The following is an 18,156-nucleotide window of genomic DNA, read 5'->3' on the forward strand; positions in this document are numbered from 1 at the left end:
GACATTGTAAAAAAATAAATAATTAAATAAATGAAGACTGAAGGTGTACTTCAGGGGTCCAGTCCTCAGTCCAGGCCACGCCGTGGTTCCCAACTAGTGTTTAAATGTTTAAGAAATGTATTTAACACAATCTGATGGTCTAGTGGGGATTGGGGCACAGTGATTGGCATTGGCCATTATTGAGAGACGTATGCAAACCCGATTGTGTAAATCTCCAATAGTGGGGGACTGAAAAACAAAATCTTTGGTTCTTCATGCAGGGTTTGTGCACGCTGTTGTGTAGGCAAAGTATAGTGTAAGCCCAAAATTTTAAGTTTTCATAGCAAAACACCCTGCTTTTTAAATAAACTCCTGTTACGCTAACTGTCAAACAGAGAAAGTAGTGAGATAGTCTGGGGATTTTTTTATGGATCCCCAGTTGTTACTTGCATAGAGTCACTGGCAACATAAACCAGGGGCTATAGCAGAATGTTGCAGCACCATGCAATACTCTCTAGTCTACACTTGGTTGGTCAAGGGTTCATCCTACAGCAAGTTAACATAAAACATATCTAGGCTATGCCAGAACTACCTTCTAGGAAAAGAACAAAGCAGTAGGCTTCAAATCATGGAATGGCCAGCAGAGTCTCTAGACTTAAAACCCATTGAGCTGGATGACCTGGACTGAAGGATGAAAGCAAAGCAACCTAAAATGAAACATTTGTGGGTGGTTTTACGCCGCGTACCTGACATTTCTTCGGTATTCGGTCCCTTAACTTCATTTTTAGCCAATGCTGAATTTTCCCCTGGTATGATGGTCACACTTTTCGGGCTGGGCGGTTGAGGGGCTCTTTAGGGTCGGTCAGCTGTTGAATTCCAGTGGTGTGAAGCAGTTCTCTGATATTAAGACTAAATGGGATATCCCACAAAAAGACTTCTGGAAGTTTCAACAGATCAGACATTATCTCCAATCGGGTTCTAGACTCACATTGATATCTAGGGAGTTGACACAAATTGAGAAGACATGTGTGGCTCCTTCAAATCCTAGGCATACGATATCCACTATATATAAATTACTACAACATCAAAACTCCCGGATCCCACTCCATTTCACCTCAGCCTGGGAATGAGACCTTAATTTAATTAATCTAACAGAAAAAGATTGGGAAACCATATTTCTTAAAGCTCATAGCAGCTCTGTATGTATTCAAACTAGAGAGACCCAATATAAGATTCTAATGCGCTGGTACAAACATCCTCTGTTACTACATACAATATACCCTTCAATATCAGCTAAATGTTGGAGATGCCTCGACTCAGTAGGATCTCTACTACACATATGGTGGTCATGCCCTCTCAGAGCCCTTCTGGAAGGATGTCATTGCAACCTCCAATGGCATACTTGCAATATCTGTCCCTACAGATCCAGCCTTCTGGCTGTTAAATCACTCTCCTACTCTGCTGTAACAATATAAAAAAAAAAAAAAAAAAAAAAAAATCACTTTTACGCCACTTAAGTACAGCGGCTCAAGCGTCAATACCCATTCTTTGGAGATCCTCAATTCCCCGTACTCGCAAAACATGGTTTTCCAGAATAGACTACTACATGTCAATGGAGGACCTTCTTTTATCTTCAATAGATAAACGGTCTGTTTTCCTGTCCACCTGGTACCCTTGGTTTGATTACAAATCGACGAGCGCATACACCAATTTTATTTCTACATGTGTTGATGCACACTGATTCAATATGAATAGAATGTATGTATTCCTTGTTTTTTCAATTTATGACGATGTCCTCTAAGGTCAATTACTTATTTTCTTTTTTTATTTTTAATCTCTCTCTTCTCCCTCTTTTAATTCCCCTTGTTCTTCAGTTCAGAAATTTGATGTGAATTCTATTTTGAATATTTTCTTCTCTATATATTGTTATGTATAGTACTGTTCAATTCTCTCGCTGTGTCGAGTCTTGATATAATGTCTTGTTAACAGATTATTTTCTCTTCGAGATTGAATGGAAACTGCTCTGTTTTCTTAATAAAATAAAAAAAGAGAATTTAAAAAAAAAAAAAAAAAACATTTGTGGGAGCTTCTGCAAAAGTGTTGGAAATAACTTCCTGAACAATATTTGATTTATAATGTAAGTGTGCTCAGCAGTTATATCTGAAATTTGTTGCTACTTTAAAGAATTAATCATTTCGCTTAACAGCTTTGCTTCCGAGGGTTCTCTCACACCCGTGCTGAGGTAATTTTTCCACATTTGCAGTCATTACATTCTAACATCAATGATTTTTTGTTTTTTGTGGTACCCACACAAATTATACCTTGTTTTTATTTTTTTAGGTGACTTTGTAGTCTCAGAAAATATTACTTTATGCTCATTCTAGTACATCAAATGAAATGTAACTAAACAAAAAAGGGATAAATGAAATGTCAAGAAAGTGAACAGAAAGCAAATGATTGATACACAATATACACACACACACGTGGTTCAATAAATAAGGTAACAAGACCTCTCATTGCATAAATTTATTCAACACATACATACTGTATATAAGTTTAAATAGCCATGGTACAGATTATTTTTCCACATAGTTCCCATACTTGTCTAAGCATTTTTTACAACGGTACAACAAGGCATCTATCCTGGCATAGAAGAAATCAGCGTCAGCACCTGAAGCCAGGACATGACGGCTTGCTCAACTTCCCTGTCTGTTGCGAATCACCTTCCACCTAGATGCTTCATCAATGGTCCATAGAGATGGAAATCACTCGGTGCCAGGTCAGGGCTGTAGGGGGGGGATGGTCCAGTACCACCCAATGGTAGCACCATAAAACTCATGAGTGCAGTTGGGCTTGCGTTATCGTGCAGCAATACAAAACCTGTTTGCAGCAACCCAAGTTTTCGACAAATTGCCCTCCATAACTGGCTCAATGTGTCATAATAGCATTCAGTAATCACAGTATCACCCTTGGTGAGAAAATCAACAAGAAGCACGCCCTTGTGGTCCCGATTCATTACGGATCGCCATTGCAGCTGCGATTACGCACGCAGACCCACTGCGAAAATATGCTATGCTGTCGGAGCCAAATAAAGATGCGCACTTCCCCTTATTCACATCCTTAATACATAGCAAGTCTGCAAAACCATCAGTAACATTGAGTACCATCGGAGCCTCACGCACAATTACAACAGGTCTGACATTACTCAGAATTTACTAACCTCTTCGCACGCAGTGAAAGCTTAAGCTGCGTATGCCATCGCAGTGGCTAATTTATGCTCGCTCCTGTAACGGTGTTCAAACGCACTGACAGGCCTGCGTTTCACCGACCACCCCCCTCACCACCACCAACGGGCCTGTCAGGAAATTAGAATGAAATGGGTAACAAGACCTCTCGTGTGTAATGTTCTCTTACTTAATGAACCACCCTCATCTATGCTTCATGCGCTACAAGTCGTGTTACACATAAGGGAAAAAGTTGCATGAAAAGATGCTCAGCGCAAGAGTCCTGTCACGGCATGGCATAACTAGAGGGGCTGTTCAATGCGCAAGGAAGCTAGATAAAAAAAAAAACACTCTGGTTTTTGCAATTCACTGTTCAAAAATTGAGCCAGCAGAATTGATTTTTTTTTTTTTAAATCTGCACACTGGAAATTTTCTTTTCATTTATAAACGCTAATCATGTGTAGGAATAATATTGTAGCTAAACAAAGCCTACCGGTTTTTAAACTGGAAAACCTACTGAATTAAATGAGGGGACCCTTTATTTATTTCATACAACATGGGGAAGATCTGGGCTCCAAGCCCATGCGTGGAATTTCCTTTTTTGTGTAGGGTTTAAGTAATTGTCTGGTGATCACCAGACAATAGCTACTAAAGAGGCACATAGTTTAAAAGAAGGAGATTTCCCTCTTTCAAATAACGGTATCTCCAGGTGTGTGCAGGCCCATGTGGGAGGTTTAGGGAATTAAAAACTTTTTTCTGTTGAGTGATATTGTCTGGGGATCACAGGTGATCGACAAACAATAAGCATTAAGGGGCACCATCTTTCAAAAGAGGGGACGTCCTTTTCAGAAATGGGTGCCACTTAATTATTTAATGTCAGGTTGGGGGGGGGGGGGGATATCTTCCCCCTTTCCAAGACTCCATGATATTTCTGTAGTGCAAGGTGTCAATGCCCTTGTGATCACACTGCTCACCAGACATTAGCTTTCATGGTAGAACCTCTATACTTCTCCTCTCCTGAACTCTCTCAGGTATCCAGCTTCCTTTCCGCCATTTCTTCCTGGATGTCTGAGCACTCTCTGAAGCTCAACTTGGACAAAACTGAACTCAACAGCTTCCCCCCTAACAGAGTCTCCACCCCCACCAATCTCTCTATCACTGTTGACAACAACATCATCTCCCCTGTTCCCCAACTTTGCTGCTTGGGTGTCACCCTTGACTCCACCCTCTCCTTCGCCCTCCACATTCAGGCCTTCATTCAGAGGCGGCCGTACGGTCTACGACCGCCTCGATGTTTGTCAAGTGCGCATGCGCACGAGGGAGCCGGCTCCTTCGTGCGCATGCGTGAGACCCGCTACGACCGACAGCGCCGGTCGTAGCGGGTCTCTTTCCAAAAGGGGGCGAGCTGTCGATGTTGATTGACAGCTCGCCCCGTTTGGAAGGCGGGACGGGGGGTGGCAGCCCAAACGGAGGCGTTCCCATGGGAACGCCTACCGTTTGGGGGAGGCCTCACTGACATTACTAGTGATGACAGTGGAGAGCTTCCGGCTCTGACAGAGCAAGAAGCTCTCCGGGGCTTACGACAAGTGAGACCCTACCCTAGGGTCTCGTCGTAAGCCCCGATGGTCTCTGACCATCGCGACCATCACCCTAGCGGTCGTTAGAGCTGTGGGTGTAAACCCACAGCCTAATGACCGAAACAGAGGCGGGCGGTCAGGATGCAAGCGGCCGCCCAGTTTCTGAGCGACCGCTTGCATCCTCCGACCGCCTTTGAATGAGGCCCTCAATCTCTGGTTCAATCCCGTTGGTTCCAGCTATGCAACATTGCTCACATTAGGCCATTCCTCTCTCAGAAAGCTACCAAACTGATTATTCATTCACTAATAATTTCTCGGCTCGACTACTGCAACCTTCTCCACACTGGCCTCCAACATTGCCATCTTGCTCCCCTCAAATCTGTTCTCAATGCTGCAGCTAGACTTATCTTCCTCTCCTGCCGTTCGACTCCCACCACAACCTGAACTGACTCCCATTCCCCTACAGAATCCACCTTCACATACAAGGCCCTCTATAACGCCACTGCTCCCTACATCTCCAACCTCATCTCCTTACATACGCCTCACCTTCATCGGTCTGCCTATGACTGTTACCTCTCCTCTAACCTGGTTACTTCATCTCAAGCTCGTTTCCAAGATTTTGCCCGTGCCGCCCCCCTTCACTGGAATGAGCTCCCTCGCTCGATCAGGCTCTCCCCAACCTTTCATAGCTTCAAATGTGCACTGAAATCCCACCTGTTCATCAAAGCATACCCTTCCACCTCATAACCACATCACAGATCCCACCATCCTGCCTCAGCCATCTCCATATTGCCTACTTCCTGCCGTCAGGTCCCCATCTACACACTCATACACAGGGTTGGAAAAAACAAACAAGCAAAAAAAAAAAAACAACTTTTTTTTTGTTTGTTTAACTTAAAAAACCTGGGTATTTGGTTTAGCCAGGTTTTTTGCATTAATGTTTAAAATGAAAATAAAATTGAATCCTGCTTGTTATATTAATACTGTGAAGCATTGCAATATATTAGAAACCTTGATCAATCACATTTTAATGCTTTCTAAAGCTGCCCACACACATAGCAATATTTTACCCATTATTCCGACGCATTGGAACGACACATCGTGCAAAATATGGCCAAAATCGTGAGTCTCCACTCACGATCACGATGCGCGTCCCCACAGGTCGCACATCGTATCTTTAGATCTGCCGTGCTGTACGGCAGATCTGACAATCTCGAGTCAGGATGCACTGGAGTAGTTAGGAGGCCCGATAGATCGTTTGTCACATTGGCAGCTTTTTCATACCAAATCGTGTGCAGGACTGCCAGGGAGCTCCCGGGGAGAGTTCAGGGGGAAATAGTGTACATCGGCTGATCGGGAACACATCGGTATGTGTGTGGGCACCTTAACATGAACAATCCAAAGTTTACTGTTTGATATGATTTATTTGACAGCTTTCCACAAAACCAAATTTTAGACTAAACCTAATTAAAACATGCAAAAGCACTTTCCAGACACACAAAAAAAAAAGTAGTTAAGTATTAGAACCGGAAATGTCACTGGCATTAAACATTTTGAATAAAAACACTAGTTTAGAGGCTTTCAGTTCCCTGTCTGTTTCGAATCTTCGAATGAACTGAACCGAAAAAAAAAAAAAAAAAAAAAAAAAAAAAAGAATAAAGAGGTCTTTCTACACTAGCTGAAGATGCTTGAGCAGTCAGAAGTTGTTCAATAATGGTAAATACATTAGGGTTAACTTTTATCAATTGCGCTTTTTTTGCTCGTCCATCATTTATAAGAGGACACTTGTGACACCACAGAGACCAAGCAGTCTATTTACTAAGCAGTTTTAAGGTGCATACACGGTCAGATTTGTCAGATGAACGATTTGACCAATGATTTGAACAACGAACGAGTTTTGACTGCATTAAAATGAATGGAATCGTCCAAATCTGACTGCAAACACATCAGATGTCAGATATTGTTGTTATCTGACAAGCGGAAACGCGCATCGTTCGTCTGACAAAGATGTCAGATATGAACGATTTTTAAAATTGTTTTCTCCTAAAGGGGTAAATTTACTAAAGGGAGAGTTTTTAGAAGTGAGTTTTATGCTGGGTACACACTGACAGATATATTGGCCAATCAATTGACCGGCCAATATATCTGCAGCCCGTCTGTCAGCGTGTACCTGCGATATGTCGGTGAACGTCGTCGTTCACCGACATATCGCATTGGCTGTGCTGCACAGCCGATGGACATAAGTCTGCAGACATATCTGTCCATCGGCAAGTGTGTACGGGCGGTCTACAGACCTCCCATAAACACAGCGGCAGACAAAGGGAGGAGGGCGGGACATGCGCAGATCACTCGCTTTGCAGATATATCTGTATAGTGTGTACCCACCTTTAGAAGAGATGTTGCCCATAGCAAGCAATCAGATTCTACTTAACATTTAACTAGCACCTTCTAGAAGATAATAGCTAGCATCTGATTGGTTGCTGTGGGCAACTTCTCTTCTAAAACTCACTTCTAAAAACTCTCTCTTTAGTAAATTTACCCCGAAGTCTTTCTTTCTACCACTCATCTCAATAGGACTGAAGTTTTTGAATTGATATACAAAGGTAAACATGGAGATTAAACGATGAGGTGTTTCTCTGTGTATTGCCTGTTTTAGGTGTTGTTGTCGACCATTTAAAATTTAGAATGTTCGCTGTTTCTTTTTCCTGCCCTATGGAATTGATGGGGGAGAAGTCAGCTTGATGCAAGGCAGATTTAGAACCTCTCTTATCTGGGTCACCCTCCCTATATCTTTATAGTGTGTGTGATTTACTGCATTGGTTCAGCTTACTCAGATAAAGACCACAAGCAACAAGAATATGGAATTAAATGTCTCGTCTATAGTTCAAACATTAGGCATCCCATGTACATACTAGGAAGAAGGCATTTCAGGTTCACAACTTAAAACTGCATTACTATGTAATTCAGCAAAGCTTTTAGGTTCACCACTTTGGTTGAGAAGGGGTGTGTACAACCAATCAGAAGCTGCAGTCTGCATGCTCCCTTGCAGCATCACAGAACCCTGTTATTTGTTTTGGGCAGAGAGACTTACTAATACCCTGCCAAGCAGCTCTGGTGAATGGCACCTTGGGTGTTGTACTTTTTTAACCCTACATGGGAGTGTACCTTTAAGAACAAGTGCATATAAAATGTAAATTTGACATTGGTTTAACTGCATTTAAGATAGACACAAGCTGCAAATATGTACAGAATCATAAAATAATTGTGATGCAGCAGGTGTATTCCATATGTATTCATTTTTAAATGGTTGACAACTTATGGCTTGGGAGACCAATTTCACCCTCGGATTTGCAAACAAATATATTTGTATGGCAAGTATACATTAATTTCCCTACTAAAAATAGATTAAACTAGGAAAGTTATATTTGCAGCTCCGAAGGATAAAATTGTGTCTGATCAAAGTAAACTCATTACACAGACAATTCACCATAAACTGGCTGGGTCTCTACCTATTGTCCAATACTCCGGTACAATGAGGGCGATTCAATTTAGAGCGATGTGAATAGAGACGGGAAGGAGCTCTCAGAGCTATTTAATTGACAACGCTGTTGTTAAGTCCAACTAGAGGATTTCTGCTTGCACCCTCCTGTGGTGCGAGCAGAAATCAGATTTATGTGCCGGCCGCGATGCTGTTTTGCGGCTTAGCGCGGCGCTGACATCGCGGCCGGCAGTTAACTCAGAGAATGCTGGTTATCGTAGCTAAACACCCGCAGTGACTGCCATCTCCCGACTAAGTTGCCGGGTGCGATTGGGACAATTGAAAAGCTCCAGGAACTTCTTCCCATCGCAACTTAAATTGCGCTGAACTGAATCGCCCCCAATATACTTAATTTAACGGTGGGAATTCAATTGTTTTCGCCTCAGCTGATGGTGCAGGGCAACCGACAGAGCAATTCAATTGTTGCTCTGTTTAGGAATGTACAGCCACTGGAGCACACATTTCTGCTCACAGCCCCTGGGCAGGCAAGCAGAAATATATATGTGATAAGTAGGGAGTTTGGGCAGCCAAAGCAGGACTTTAGACGGACTTAGCAGTTTTATGCTGTTAAACCCTGTCTATTTGGGCGCGACATATGCATGGGCACCCAAAAACAATTGAATATTGCACTTTGATCTCCCATCACTTTAGACAGGAGATAGGGTGTGATAAAACAATTGAATTGCCCCCCCATATATCACTGTAAAATGCACACTTTACTTCTCTAATTCTCGAATACAAATATGGAAGACAAATATAACATTAGTTATGCATACAATTCTTAAGTTCGGTACACACTGGACAATGTTTACAGGGACAATAGGTTGGCCCGCCAGGCCGACAAATCGTACAGCAGGTACACATCAGAACGATGTAATGAACGACGGAACGATCACTTGTTCCATCCTTCATTAACATGAATGGGGCCGCATGCGATATTGTCAGGTTTAATGTGAAGCACATCAAGCCCCACGATGTCGCATGTGACTGCGAGAGCGCGCATACACACTGCATTTGGCAAAATATTAACAACATTGTCCCAGTGTGTTCCCGGCATTAGGCCCATACTCCAATTATATTCTCCTGTCCATCTTAATTCTGCATAAAAATCGAAGAAAAATAATTTGTTGATTTTGCTGCCAATGTGACCAGGATGCAAGTAGGCAAAATAGGAAATACAAGGTTTTGACATAGCCTATCATAGTGGATTAACATTAAATCATGTCTAGCATACACATTAGCTTATACCAAAAACAACTAAGAACTCCACGCTCACTGTTAATAAGCAGTTACTTTGTGGTTTAATTTTGCTCTATTATGGAAAGGTATTTCTCCTATATAAGCAGCCAGGGATAAATGTTGACAAGTAATAGAGGAACATAATCATATTGCTTACTCGCTCTACTGCACTAAAATTGTAAAAAAAAAAAAAAAATTAACTATGCAACATTTTTTATTTTATTGGTTGATGTGTATAACACATCTATATATAAAAGGTCTTCAAATAAAAGAAGAAACCTATGCACTTCCCATTGATAACAGCATCAGTGATGAATAGAGTAGCCAGATTTCCATACTACTCATACAAATCTAATGCCAGCAAGATGATGAACAAAAAGCTTACGCACCACGGCTAGGCAAGGCCCACATAGACTACTAGATAATATTAATGGAAAGAAAATAAATACATTGTTGCCCAATACTTAATATAATTCAGTCGGAAGCCATAAAAGTATTTTTTTCAATAGCAAATGCTGCAAACCACCAGTCACCAAACTGAAGACATGACAATGCATGACGCACATTATTTGGTACTTGTGTACTTTACGGACTCATTGCAGAGAGAACCCGATGAATGTTTTAAATGTTACTTGTGTATTTTACGTATACAAGTACCCAAAGTTGTCCCCACCTAAAGAAGAAAGTTGTCTGCTCGCCACGCTTAGGGCTCGGTGGCTCGCTATAAGGTTATATTCCCCGTCTATGCCCACTTGGATGGTAGGGAATGACGCTGGACACTGGCTGACGACATCATTCAGGGTCCTCTCCGTGAAGGGGATTTAGACATTACCATGATGATGATGAAGAATAATAATAATAATAATAATAATAATAAGTGCAGGACACTTGGGTTCTCCCTGCAATGAATCCGTAAAGTACACACACACAGACATACACTTTTTTTTTTTCCTTGTTGTATTTCTCATTACAGTTGAACTAAAACTTAGAAATGATTATAAGGCAAAATGAGTAAAATCCTTTTAAATACTACACCTGCCCTCAAGAAATTGAAGTGGATAAGAACTTCAGATGGCAAGTGTAGAGGCCAATGCTAGAGTATAGGCTTGGACACTGAGGGTGGCATCAGAAAGACGCTAATGACTACCCAGCTGGAAAATTGCTTGCGTCCTGAGCACTCAAACAGCTGTGTGCTGACACATTGACGCACACTAGTGTCCAAAGCACCAGTCTGACACCACCCTGATCGCTTGTCCAGGCAAGCAGGGAGGCATTCATTGGTGAACACAGGCTAATAAGTAGCCAAGGGTGACGCATATATGGCTGAGGTGGGTATACCGTTCATTCAAATACACCATAGACTTCATCCACCAAAATACCACAAATGCTTCTGCTAAGTGCCACACACACACCTATAAAAGGCCTTAGCAAATAAACTATCACATAGAATAGTTATAGTTAGGCATCAATATTTAGTTTTGTTACAATCCCTGGAGAGATGGGTCCCGGGCAGCGACATCCTGTTTTGGAAGAACGGCTATGGGACACAGCTGTGACTGGGGCCGTAATTCGGGATAGGAGTATGGGGAGAGGTCTCACCTGGTGTCCTGCGGATGCCGGTGGCCGCCCCCAGAGCGGGGAGTGTCCCAGAGACAATGGCTTCTATATCCTCCAGCCGGGGAGTATCACACAGCAGCGGCGTCGGCGGCAGCAGCAGTCCCCCCCCTTCCAGTGCTGGCCGCCTGCGCCCCGATCCTCACCGCGGCCCTGGCTGCCTGCGCCCGGGACTGAAGCGGCACTTCCTGGGTCTGACAGCTTCCAGCGCACAGGGAGGTAGCGGAAACCGGGACTCCAGTATCCCACGTCTGTCTGACTCCCAGCACTTCCCCCTTCCCGGGACCCACTCAATGCCTGCACGGTGACACTCGAACTCCACCGTTTCCGGTGACTCGCGCCGCCCCCGATGTCCCGGTTCCTTTACTCAAACACGGCGGGGCCGGACCGGAAGCTCCACTGCCAGCTCCGCCCTGCGCTCCCACACAACAAAAAAAGGGGCGGTGCCTGGAGGGAGACGGGGAGTGACGCCATGAAATCTCCCATGGGCGAAACCATTGGAGGACATCTTAGTTTTTGGCAAATTACCGTCCACGGTATGTTGAATGAGGTGTAATTTGGGCATATCCATTAATTCTTACCTACGAACACGCCCGCACATATACGCTGTGTATAAGCAATAAACTTATACGGGTAAAACTGACATGAAACAATGTCGTGCAGATCAGCTACGAAGTATTTTATGCCAGCACTGAAGATGGCGCTGTAGTTCCTACCACGTTGGTACGCATTTCCGGGGCACAAAGGCAGCCGCATCCTGTTCTCTGCATAGCGACCGCTTGTGATGTTGCCATGCGGAAGTTTAAAATAGAATCAATGTAGTGTTACTACGGCGCCCCCTTCTGTTTTTTTGTGCTAGTGTCATTAGGAAAATGTAGCGTTTGTGTTGGCGATTTTCTGTAGATGACCGTAGAGAGCATGGTTATCCAAACGTGTTTTTATTTTTTTTTACTGTAGTTCCATATTAAGAAAATAATTTTGGATGGAGGGCCATAAAATGTTTTCTCAAATTAGCCTAACAGCAATCGGGTAATTTTTGTTGAGTAAATCTTATTGAGAAACGCTAAAAGTATGTTGAAAAGTAAAGTTATGGTAAAACTTATCCTTAACTGTAGGTGGTACTTGGAGGACCGGACACCAACAGCAAAGCTTTTTTCTATCTAAGGATGCTCCAGCCTTTCCCTCTATACCCCACCCACAGCCTGAAGGCAACTCAGTTTTGTTAACAAGCCCAAGGCAGAAGCAAGATAGGAGAAAAGGAAGACCGAAGAATCACACTCTCACACAGAAAAGGAAACAAGTGACCAAGAAACGAAACCCATAGAAGCAAGGTGTGTCAGGGTGGGTGCCCTGTAGACCCTATGGACTTCAAAGAAAGAGAGTTAACAAGGGTAAGTTTTACTATAAATCTCCTTTAATTCTTCAGGGTCCATATGGCTCCATAGGGAGGCAATGGGGATGTCCCAAAGCAATTGTTCAAGGGCGGGGACGCTCCTGAGCTGAGAGGAGAACTCGGCGCCCGAACGAAGCATCCTGAGAGGCAAATGTATCAAAGGCATAGAACCTAAGAAAGGTTTGGACAGAAGACCACGTGGCCGCCTTGCATAGTTGTTCGGCATACGCGCTACGGCGGGCTGCCCACGAGGGACTCACAGAGCGAGTAGAATGAACAGATGCTGTAACCGTTACAGGAAGGCCAATCTGCGTGTAAGCCTGTGATATAGTCATGCAAAGCCAACTGACTAGAGTTTGTTTGTTAGGTGGCCATCCCTTCTTGTGGAATCCATATAGGACAAAGAGGGAGTCAGATTTCCTGATGGAACTAGTACGGTCCACATTAAAGAGGCCTCACCTGCCGAGAGGTCTGGTGATTGAAAGGCCGGAACCACAATTTCCTAATAAAGATGGAAACGAGAGACCACATTGGGAAGAACAGCCCTTTCCGGATGAAAGATTAGAAATGGGGAGCGACAGGAAAGCACCCCTAAATCCGATACCCTGCGGGCAGATGCTATAGCAAGAAAAAACAGCCTTCGCAGTGAGACATTTGAACTGAATGAGGGGCTTGAATGGAGGTTTCTGAAGTGCGTGGATGTTACGGATTCCTAAGCTGTTCCATGTAAACTCCTAGAACCCAGGCTAGCGAGGTCTTCTGCCACTAACAGCCACCTGCTGTTCCTTTAGAACTGGAGGATGTTCACCGGTACTTAAATGGCTGCCTGGACTTACTACTCAGGGTAGTAGAGGTTTACACTGATTACCTTTGGAAACCAGAGAATAGCAGGAGATACTGGATACTGGGAGGAAAGTCAGTAGTACGGCTAAGAAGCCGATGGTGTGGCTATGAGAGCCGATGATGCGGCTGATGCTGGCAGTACAATTTGAAGAATTGATGAAGTGGTTTGGAAGCCAGTGATGCGGCTAAAACCGGTGGTACAATTTGAAGAGTTGATGCAATTGCTTGGAAGCTAGTGATGCAGCTTTGAGAGCCGATGGTGTTGCGTTGTACGCCGATGGTGCGGCTATGTATGCCGATGGTGTGGCTAAAGCCGGTATTTCTATTTAAAGAGTTGATGTAGTGGCTTTGAGAGCCGCTGGTGTGGCATTGTATACTGATGGTGCGACGTTGTATGCTGATGGTGCGGCATTGTATGCTGATGGTGTGGCTATAGCCGGTAGTACAATATAAAGAGTTGATGTAGTGGCTTGGAAGCCAGTGATGCGGCTTTGAGAGCCGATGGTGCAGCTTTGTACTCCGATGGTGCGTTTATAGCTGGTAGTACAATATAAATAGTTGATGTAATGACTTGGAAGCCAGTGATGCGGCTTTGAGAGCTGATGGTGCGGCTATAGCTGGTAGTACAATTTGAGTTGATGTAGTGACTTGGAAGCCAGTGATGTGGTTTTAAAAGCCAATGGCAGCTTGGAGGCTGACGGATCGGCTGGTGGAGCAGCTTTGAAGCCTGCAGCAGCCATGAGGCTGACCGAGCATCTGGAAGCCCAGTGGAGTGGCTTGGAAACCGGTAGCAGCGAGGAGGCTTATGAAGCATTTGGAAGCTGGGGAAACAGCATAAGTTATGACTAGGAAAGATGAGAACGCTGACCATGCAGCACAGCCGAGAAATCCACAAGGAACACTATAGTCAGCGAGGCGGCAAAAGGCCAGCGTGTATAGGAAAGGGAAAGTAACCAATCATGCCATGCTGTGGAAAGCACATGACATCCTGCGGTGTCCATATCACCTAGCAACTGACGGAACTGGAACCAGACTGCCAGAAGGAGGTAAATTACTAGAGGGAAGCAAGTCATGACAGCGACTTGTAACAGTACCACCTCCTTGATACGGTGTTGAAAAACCCTCAGAACCCGGTTTGTCAGGAAAATCTCGGAAGAATAGTCTCTGCAGCCTAGGAGTATGTAGGGCACTCTCAGGGACCCAGGAGCGTTCCTCCGGGCCATAGCCCTTCCAATGGACCAAGAGCTGCAAACGATCCTGGAAATCCTAGCATCCAAGATCTACTTAATGACAAATTCATGTTGACCGTAGACCACAATTGAATCAGGTCAGGATGGAAACTTGGGCTTGAATTTGACAGAGCTGAAGACAGGTTTGAATAAGAACAGTAAAAGGTGTTGATGTGGAGAGACTTGGGTAATTGAAGCTTGAAAGCTACGGGATTCACCTGAGCAATGATGCTAAATGGGCTAATAAACCTAGGACCTCATTTCTGAGTAGGTTGATGAAGCTTGATGTTTTTCGTAGAAAGCCAAACCAAATCGCCCTTCTTAAACACACATGACCTCCAATGCCTATCAGCAGACTCTTTGGACTGGAGAGAGACCTTCCGAAGGCTTTGATGAACATTGCTCCAAATGCAACAGAGCCGAGAGACTGAAGGTGAAATAGTCAAACTGGAGTCAAAAGAATTTGCTCTGGGATGCTGACCAGTGACACAAAAGAAGGAGAAACTGAGGACGCTGAGTGCCATGAATTGTTAAAAGCAAATTCTGCAAGCGGCAGACGAGAAACCCAGTCGTTATGACATTTAGAAACATAACTGCGTAAATATTGCTCCAGAGACTGGTTAAGATGTTCAGTTTGTCTATTGGATTGAAGATGATACCCCGAAGAGAGGCTGAGACAGATGCCCAAGGAAGAACAGAAGGCTCTCAAAAACTGTGCCACAAATTGTGTTCCTCGATCCAACACAATAACCACAGACAACCCATGCAGGCGAAAGTTATGTTGAAGGAACAAGCCGGAGAGTTCGTTGGCAGAGGGTAACTTAGACAAAGGAACGAAATGTGCCATCTTGCTAAATCGGTCCACCACCGTCCAGATAACAGAGCATATAGCAGAAACTGGGAGATGGACAATAAAGTCCATGGCTATGTGTGTCCAGATTCTCTTAGGTATGGAGAGAGGAAGCAAAAGGCCGTTAGGAGCTGTTCGAGGTATTTTATTTTGGGCACAGACCTCACATGCCAGGACAAATTCACGAACATCTTTAGTCAGAGATGGCCACCAGACCGAGCGGGAAAGTAGCTCTAGCGTCTTACTAATACCTGAATGACCGAAAGTTCATCGAGAGTGTAAATCCAGTAGGACTGACTTCTTGAATTTTTCTGGGACAAACAGAAGACCGGGACGTTTATTTGGAGGTAATTCCAACTGACAGGCCTTGAATGAGCTCAGCCGCATTCCGGGTGATAGCACAGTGAATATGAGAATCCGGAACAATAGGTTGATCTGAGATAATGGCCTGTTGCACCGGTACAAAGCTCCTGGAGAGAGTATCAGCTTTAACGTTTCTTGACCCAGGATGAAAAGAAATGAGGAAATTGAACCAGGTAACAAACAACGCCCAACATGCTTGTCTGGAATTCAGTCTTTTGGCAGACTGAATGTACGATAAGTTCTTATGGTCAGTAAGAAACGTGACTTGATGTTTGGCCCCCTCTAGCCACCTGTCCTCGAAGGCCCACTTAATAGCAAGCTACTCCTGATTACCCACATCGTAGTTGCGTTCTACCATGGTGAACTTGCGGGAGAAGAAAGCACAGGGGTGCAGTTTGTTGTCCACAGAATCCCTCTGGGACAAGATGGCTCCTATCTCGGAGGCATTCCAGGACAAATTGGAGATCTGGATTAGGATGGCGAAGCACTGATGCCTGTGTGAATGCGGTCTTAAGAGCCTTGAAAGCTTCCACAGCTTTGGATGTCCAATTGAAGGTGTCAGCTCCTTTTTTGGTCAGTTCTACAATGGGTGCCACAATAGCAGAGAATGACTTGACAAACCTTCAATAGTAATTAGTGAAGCCAAGCAAGTGCTGAATAGCTTTAAGGGTAGTTGGTTGGACCCACTGCAGTATGGCTTTGACTTTACTTGGATCCATAGAAAATCCCTGGTAAGAAATGATGTAACCTAGAAAAGTGACTTGAGTGACATCGAAGTCGCACTTAATCAGCTTGGCATAAAGATGGTTCTCTCGCAACTTTTGAAGAACTTGGCGGACATGCTGATGATGTTGATTCACTGATTGTGAGTAGATGAGAATGTCATCAAGGTACATGACCATAAAAACTCCCAGGAATTCACGAAGTACATAGTTTATTAGATCTTGGAAGGCGGCATGACCAGGTACTCATAGTGTCCTGAGTGAGTACTAAAAGCCATCTTCCACTCATCGCCACTCCTAATTCGGATCAGATTGTAAGCTCCCCAGAGGTCAATCTTAGAAAAGATAGTGACTTCCTGCAATTGATCAAAAAGGACCGAAATGAGAGGCAGTGGGTAGGAGTTTTACAGTGATATTGTTGAGACCTCTGTAGTCGATGCAAGGACGGAGGGAACCGTCCTTCTCAACAAAGCAGAAACCAGCCCCGACCGGAGATTTAGAGAGCCGAATAATTCCTTTCGTCAATGCATCCTCGATATACTCCTTCATAGCCTTATCCTCAGGAACAGACAAAGAATACAACCGGCCTTTAAGTAACTTGGCTCCAGGGACTAAATTGATGGCACAGTATATGGGCGATGAGGAGGCAGGGCATCTGCCTTCTTTTTAGAGAAGACATCGGCATATTCTTGGTACTGGACAGGAATGACAGGAGGAGTTTCAGCAACAGCAGGCTGAACCGCCAGAACAGGTACAGCAAGACAATGAGACTGGCAGGCATAACTCCCATTTCATGATTTCCCTGGAGGACCAGTCAATAACGGGATTATGGTCCCTGAGCCAAGGGAGACCAAGAACGATGGGTGCTAACGGACACTGGAGAAGGAAAAACGAGATAATCTCAGAATGTAGAACTAAAGGATAACTGAAGAGGAGGTGTTTTGAACTTGATAAGACCATTTGAAACCAGTCCTCCATCCAGTCCATAGATAGGAATTTCCTGATCCAAAAGAGACAGCAGATACATCCAGAGACTCAAAAAAGAAGAAATCCATAAAATTACCAGCTATACCGCTTTCCAAAAATGCAGAAGTGGCTAAAGTGGAATTGGAGAGTTGGATAGGTGCTGGAACTAGTACAGAGTTTTTGGAGGAAACGGGAGCTAGGACTAAATGCAATTCCTCCTGAACACCTAGGCCTTGCCTTTTACTGGCTTGAGTGGACAATTACTCAAGGAATGTCCCTTGTCCCTGCAATACATACAGAGACCCTGGGAACATCTTATACATCTCTCTTCATTAGGTAACCGAAAGGCACCAATTTGCATAGGCTCTTTCTGATCCGAGGACGGAACCCAGATGGGAGACCAAGGCAATCTTGTAGGAAGATTCTGCTCCCGTCTACGTTCACGGAGATGATGGTCAATTCTGATTGCCTTATCATCCAAAGATTCAGATGGGGGATGCTGGAAGAGGATATCTTTGATGGCCTGAGAGAGTCCAAGATGAAATTGGCAGCGCAAGGCCGGGTCATTCCAACCAGAATCCACTGCCCATCTACAGAATTCTGAAGAATAATTCTCCGC

General features: G+C 44.1%; 1 protein-coding gene across 3 annotated transcripts in view; it reads right to left on the bottom strand.

Annotated features, from left to right (window-relative positions):
* CSNK1G1 (casein kinase 1 gamma 1) overlaps nucleotides 1-11,600 on the bottom strand; it is a 108,277-nt gene extending 96,677 nt beyond the window's left edge. For 2 of the 3 annotated variants that reach the window (XM_088446042.1, XM_088446029.1), the window contains exon 1: nucleotides 11,157-11,600. The gene's annotated coding sequence lies outside the window, so the exon portion shown is untranslated. Of the gene's footprint in view, nucleotides 1-725; nucleotides 960-11,156 lie in introns of those variants that run through there. The other variant, XM_088446036.1, reaches the window with a different exon arrangement.
* Between the last annotated feature and the right edge of the window lie 6,556 nt (nucleotides 11,601-18,156).

Source organism: Taudactylus pleione, unplaced genomic scaffold (assembly GCF_031769625.1).
Source record: "Taudactylus pleione unplaced genomic scaffold, aTauple2 ptg000019l, whole genome shotgun sequence".
Classification (NCBI taxonomy): Eukaryota; Metazoa; Chordata; class Amphibia; order Anura; family Myobatrachidae; genus Taudactylus; species Taudactylus pleione.